The sequence below is a fragment of the Patiria miniata genome, unplaced genomic scaffold, assembly GCF_015706575.1.
Source record: "Patiria miniata isolate m_02_andy unplaced genomic scaffold, ASM1570657v1 HiC_scaffold_9, whole genome shotgun sequence".
Classification (NCBI taxonomy): domain Eukaryota; kingdom Metazoa; phylum Echinodermata; class Asteroidea; order Valvatida; family Asterinidae; genus Patiria; species Patiria miniata.
In genome coordinates this window covers 6,028,377-6,034,198 of record NW_024037076.1, presented here as the reverse complement: position 1 = coordinate 6,034,198, position 5,822 = coordinate 6,028,377, and positions in this window count along the sequence as shown.

Below are 5,822 nucleotides of genomic sequence, written 5' to 3'. Positions count from 1 at the left end.
ATCAGCGCGATCTCCTGATTGCGCTGCGCCTAGCTGCAAACTATTGTTTGCGCAAGCATACATAAATCGCGCCAGTATTGGTTCATCACAGCGAGAACAGCTAGTTGGGGTTTTGTGTAGAATGGTTGCCGGCCACTTTTTACGAGAGTGTGATGGTATCGAGCGATGGTGATAGCTAAGCCATGGAGGAAGGAATTCCTTCCTCCATGGTCTAGCTCCCGCCAACCACACCGAAAAAAATGAAAATGTAATAGTAATTCAATACTGTTTAAAAATGTGCTTGTTTATTCAGAAATTCATGAAGCATAATATCCTAACTGATTGGATATTTCCAAAGTGTCTTTCCCATTTGGAAAAGTTCTTTTTGAAAGCCCACTAGTAGCGAGATGACCACCGTACCATTAGGAACACACTCTCGTAAAAGTTGGTCTGGTTAACTTAGTCTTTATAATGAGGCTTGCGGTTTTGCCGAAGTCAATTGAGTGTGATCGGCCAACTGATAAGGTTTGTACACAAAACCCCCGGCGCTTGGGGTTTTGTGTAGAATGGTTGCCGCCCACTTTTTACGAGAGTGCGCTAGTAATGACTTTTTGCAAAGTTTGATGATCATGTATATACGGTGGCCCACAACTGTCACGGCAAAAGCAAAAGCGCCACGGCAAGCGCAAAAGCGCCGCGGCAAGCGCAAAAGCGCCGCGGCAAGCGCAACAGCGCCGCGGCAAGCGCAACAGCGCCGCGGCAAGCGCAACAGCGCCACGGCAAGCGCAAAAGCGCCACGGCAAAAGAAAAAGCGCCACGGCAAAACAAAAAGCGCCGCGGCAAAAGAAAAAGCGCCACGGCAAAACAAAAAGCGCCACGGCAAAAGAAAAAGCGCCACGGCAAAACAAAAAGCGCCGCGGCAAGCGCAAAAGCGCCACGGCAAGCGCAAAAGCGCCACGGCAAGCGCAAAAGCGCCACGGCGAAGGCAAAAGCGCCACGGCGAAGGCAACAGTGCCACGGGTTTATTGGGAAGGGGCGTAATCATACATGCCGCTACTACATCAAAAAATAAAATGGGAAGGAGAATGGCCGCCACCAGGAATTCTTATTAAGCACAGAATTTAATTCTTTGAGAAGTGATTTTATGGCTGAGAAAATAGCAAGGCCAAGGAAAACCGGTCAGGAAATAAATCGTCGATATTAATTTGTTGTAGGATAATTATTATTCCAAGAGAGTTGCTGCCGTGAATCAGAGTTTATCAAGGAGTGGGACTCGCTATCGGCACCATCAGGGCCGCCGTTTCCTCATTTCTTTACATTTCGTGGGATGCAAACAATTACAAGGACGGGAGGCTCTGTGAGCTGATGCATTTTTGAAAACATTTTTTTCCCCTTCCGACTAGCATGCAGAGAAGAGTTCCGTTAATTTGAGCCTTTTTTCACAGGTGTGTATACCAGTGTAGGCACGAAAGTGAGCTGCCCAGAGTGTATGAGTTAATTTTTTTTTTTTCAGTATATCATACACATCTATAGGAAGTCGATTAAGGCTCTCCTGCAGGGCTGCGGCAGTGGGTGGGTAAGGCTTGTCAACACGTAACTCGCCCGCGGGCCCATTAGGTTAGAAATTCCCAGAGAGCGGGAATTTCAAAACTCTTCGCTGAACGTTGCTCGAGAAATGGATCGTTCTATTAGACAGTTGCAACGCTTTCGACAGAGGAGGTAAGGTCGTGGATTTCATGTAAGGAACGTAACACAGGCGAAGACTTTGGATATAGAATAAGAAAGAAAGAAATTAACTTAAAAAAGGGGGGGGGGTAAGGGAGAGACACTAAACAAAGGAGAAGTGTTATCGTTGAGATGCACAGTTCTAAGCTCTTCTATGAAAATTTGGTGGCTCTGAAAAGAGCCGTTTGCTTTGTTTCGAGTGAATACGGAACTATTTGATGCCGGAAACAAGCCCTCTTTCTGCCCTGCAGGCTGATTCTGCGATGATGTGGAATACTGTCCACAGGGCAACTCATCATCGCTATCGCTAAGCATCATGAGGTCTTGTTCGGCTTGTTGGTTTCTTGAGCCGGGGGTGGGTGGGCCAATGAGTTCTAGGTTCTGAGTTAATTTCTTTCTTTCTTATACTATATCCAAACTCTGGGCAGCTCAATTGTGTGCCTACACTGGTATACACACCGGTGAACTCATGGGCGTCGCCAGATTTTTTTCTAAAGGGAGCAAAACATATTTTTCCCAAAAAATTCTTGTATTTCTGAACAAATTCTCGATTTCTCAGTTTTAGACGGGGGCAGGGACATTTTGCCCCCCCCCCACTCATTCAATTTACACCACTATGACTTCGCGCCTCTTTTTCTTTTCTTTTTTTCTCTCAGTTTTTTCCCCTTCCTTTTTTGTGTGCTATTCCGGGGGGGGGAGCGCCCCCTTGCCCCCCTCGCGACGCCCATGGGTGAACTTAGTCTCAAATTAACGGAACTCTTCTCTGCATGCTAGTCGGAAGGGGAAAAACTCTTCAAACAAATGCATCAGCTCACAGAGCCTCCCGTCCTCGTAATTGTTTGCATCCCAAGAAATGTAAAGAAATGAGGAACGGCCCTGATGGTGCTGATAGCGAGTCCCACTCCTTGATAAACTCTGATTCACGGCAGCAACTCTCTTGGAATAATAATTATCCTACAACAAATTAATATCGACGATTTATTTCCTGACCGGTTTTCCTTGGCCTTGCTATTTTCTCAGCCATAAAATCACTTCTTAAAGAATTAAATTCTGTGCTTAATAAGAATTCCTGGTGGCGGCCATTCTCCTTCCCATTTTATTTTTTGATGTAGTAGCGGCATGTATGATTACGCCCCTTCCCAATAAACCCGTGGCGCTTTTGCCTTCGCCGTGGCGCTTTTGCCTTCGCCGTGGCGCTTTTGCGCTTGCCGTGGCGCTTTTGCGCTTGCCGTGGCGCTTTTGCGCTTGCCGCGGCGCTTTTTGTTTTGCCGTGGCGCTTTTTCTTTTGCCGTGGCGCTTTTTGTTTTGCCGTGGCGCTTTTTCTTTTGCCGTGGCGCTTTTGCGCTTGCCGTGGCGCTGTTGTGCTTGCCGCGGCGCTGTTGCGCTTGCCGCGGCGCTTTTGCGCTTGCCGTGGCGCTTTTGCTTTTGCCGTGACAGTTGTGGGCCACCGTATGTATACATATAGGAATACCTTTGCGCCATTCGATCGATCTTGCAGGAATGGCTATGATAGTGCATCACTTTTCAGTGACGATTAAATTTAAAACACATCACGGGAAACGAGTTCTTTACATCTTTACACTAATGGTTATCATATTTTCTACCTGAAAATGTAGGCCTTGTTGGGGAATGGATAAGTCGATACACAATTCTTTGATTGATACGAGGACTGTGTTTACCGTGACCATTTAGTCCACAACAATATCTTAATATGCATTGATTAACTAGACTGGTTAAAGCGAACTGCGACAATGATAAATCGATGAATGAGTTGAACGGAGTGAGTAGCTGAAATTGAATGGACGGGTTGAATGAAAAAGAATGAGGAACTGCTCACGGGGCAGTAGTTATATACTGGTGGAAAACAAAATGTCTTTGGAATAAGAAATGCTTAAGGATGGGAAAACTTAGTCATGTCTTGGTTTCCTTGACTCTCAGAAAGATGATCATGAAGGAGTAATATAACCATAAAACAATGGTCAAGTAACTTGATTGTACTGAGAAACTTTCAATGCTAAAAGACCAGGGCCCAATTTCATAGCACTGCTTAACAGTAAGCAGAAAAGTTGTGCTTACTATAGCAGAAAATCATGCTGCTGCTTAAGCACTATTTCATGCTGTGAACGTGCTAACGGTTGTGCGCGCATGGAGATTCTATTGTTACGTCACTGATTTCAGCAAAGTTTTCTTCTGGGTTTTAGTGTGCTTTTGCTGTGCTTACTGCTTAACGGTCCCTATGAAATAGATTGAGGCTCGTTAAGCACAAAGTCCGCTGTTAAGCAGCACTATGAAATTGGGCCCTGTGACTTGTGTGTGGGCAGTAAGGTCATTTGCTCTGTATAAAACTACACACACCTAATGGACAGTCAAGTTCAGGTATTCAAACCGTGGACGATAAATGCTGGAGAACAAAAGAAAACAATATCGTCCGCGATACGCCCGCGATTGGGGTCGTGTACAAAACATATGGGAGTCTTCCTAAAAAGTACAAACAAAAGAGGGACAATAGGTGGGAGGTCGATACACGACTGTGTGGGTACACATAGGCGTAGCCAGCCGGGGGGGGGGGGGGTGTAAGGGGGATATATTTTGAAAAGACTGCCCTTTTCCATTCAAATGCCCTTTGTCACCAGCTCTTACCCCCAAGTTTTGTCAAGAGTGCCTTTTTTCCGGAACAAGTGCCATTTTTTCCCGAAAAAGTGCCCTTTCTTCCCGAAAAAAGTGCCCTGTAAAAACGTATAATCGTGCCCTTTTTGTTTTCATCGGCCGTTACATGTGCCTTTTTTTTTTAATGCGACTCATTAAAAGCACCATATATTGTGCAACTGCCCCCCCCCCCGTTCCGCCGCCCCTGAGTGACCTCATTAATATTGCCGGTCTATTATGTGTAATATATAGTGAATACGCGCTTGACATATGCGTGCCTCGATTTGAAGAACTCAAACATTCTCATAATTTTTATTCACGGAAACTTTTCACTATAATTGTGTCGTCCCTGAAGTGCAACCGTCAATATTATTCGTTTAAGACCCTCTTAAATCTTATGAATTGTCGTAATTTGACTCGGAAACAAACTCGCGAATTATGGTCCAGGTCAAGTAGAAAACCACAGACGCCGGATGCTTTGTGCATAAGGCCAAAACAAAATGTCTCCGGTTTCTGGTATGTGCGCGCGTCGCCGTAGCCATGCGCGTCAGCAAAATGAAACAGTGTTTTTTTCAATGAAAGATATTGTCTCAACACGAAACTCACTGGTTTGACTAGAATCCTGCTGCTGCACAATTTTAACGTGTTTTTAGATGGGGTTATGATCGAGAATAAGCTTTATGTGGCCTCTCTGGTCTCCCATAATATTTGCACTAAGTTTAGTCGGGCACCATTTGCAGTCATCAGCCGACATTTGAAGCAAAAAAAAAGGTAAAAAAAAAAAAAGCCGCGTCGCCGCACCACTTTTTGGGCAAGCTCCATACCAGAAACCGGAGACTTTTTTTTGGCCTAAGACTTTAACGAGTAGAAACGAGCTACTCAAGATGACTTAGGAAAATACCCTTGCACAGTCAGGGTCTATGATATGCGAGCAGATTCAGCGATTAATTATGCAAAACAAGACTGCGTGGATCTTCATTCTGACCGTGACCATTCAGCAGGCGCCTTCGACAGTCTTCCGTAACCCATTGTTTTATTACAAAAACATGGTATCCAAATTGACCAATCCACAGCTTAGTCCGCATTGCCGATCAAAATGACGTCACGATTTATAAAGTCGACTCCGATTGGCTGCGCGCGGCTCTGCTTCTTCTACTTCTGCTTCTATACTGTACACACTGCCCTGTTGGACTATATCTCGGTACAGAAATGTGGACTGTGAGCTTAGATTTTGAAGTGGGCGCGGCCATAGATTCCCAACATGGATGTCGTCCAAAGATGATGACGTCACTAAAGTCGACTCCGATTGGCTGGCGCGCGCGGCCGGGGTCGCATAAAATTTGCATGCTAGATCGTTGTGTAGCCGGCTCGATCTGCACACGTACATGTCTGATTATGATATCAGACTACTTATTGACTTTTGAGTGCCCCTTCCAGAAAATCAGCCACCAATTGCTCCGCAAATTGGACAA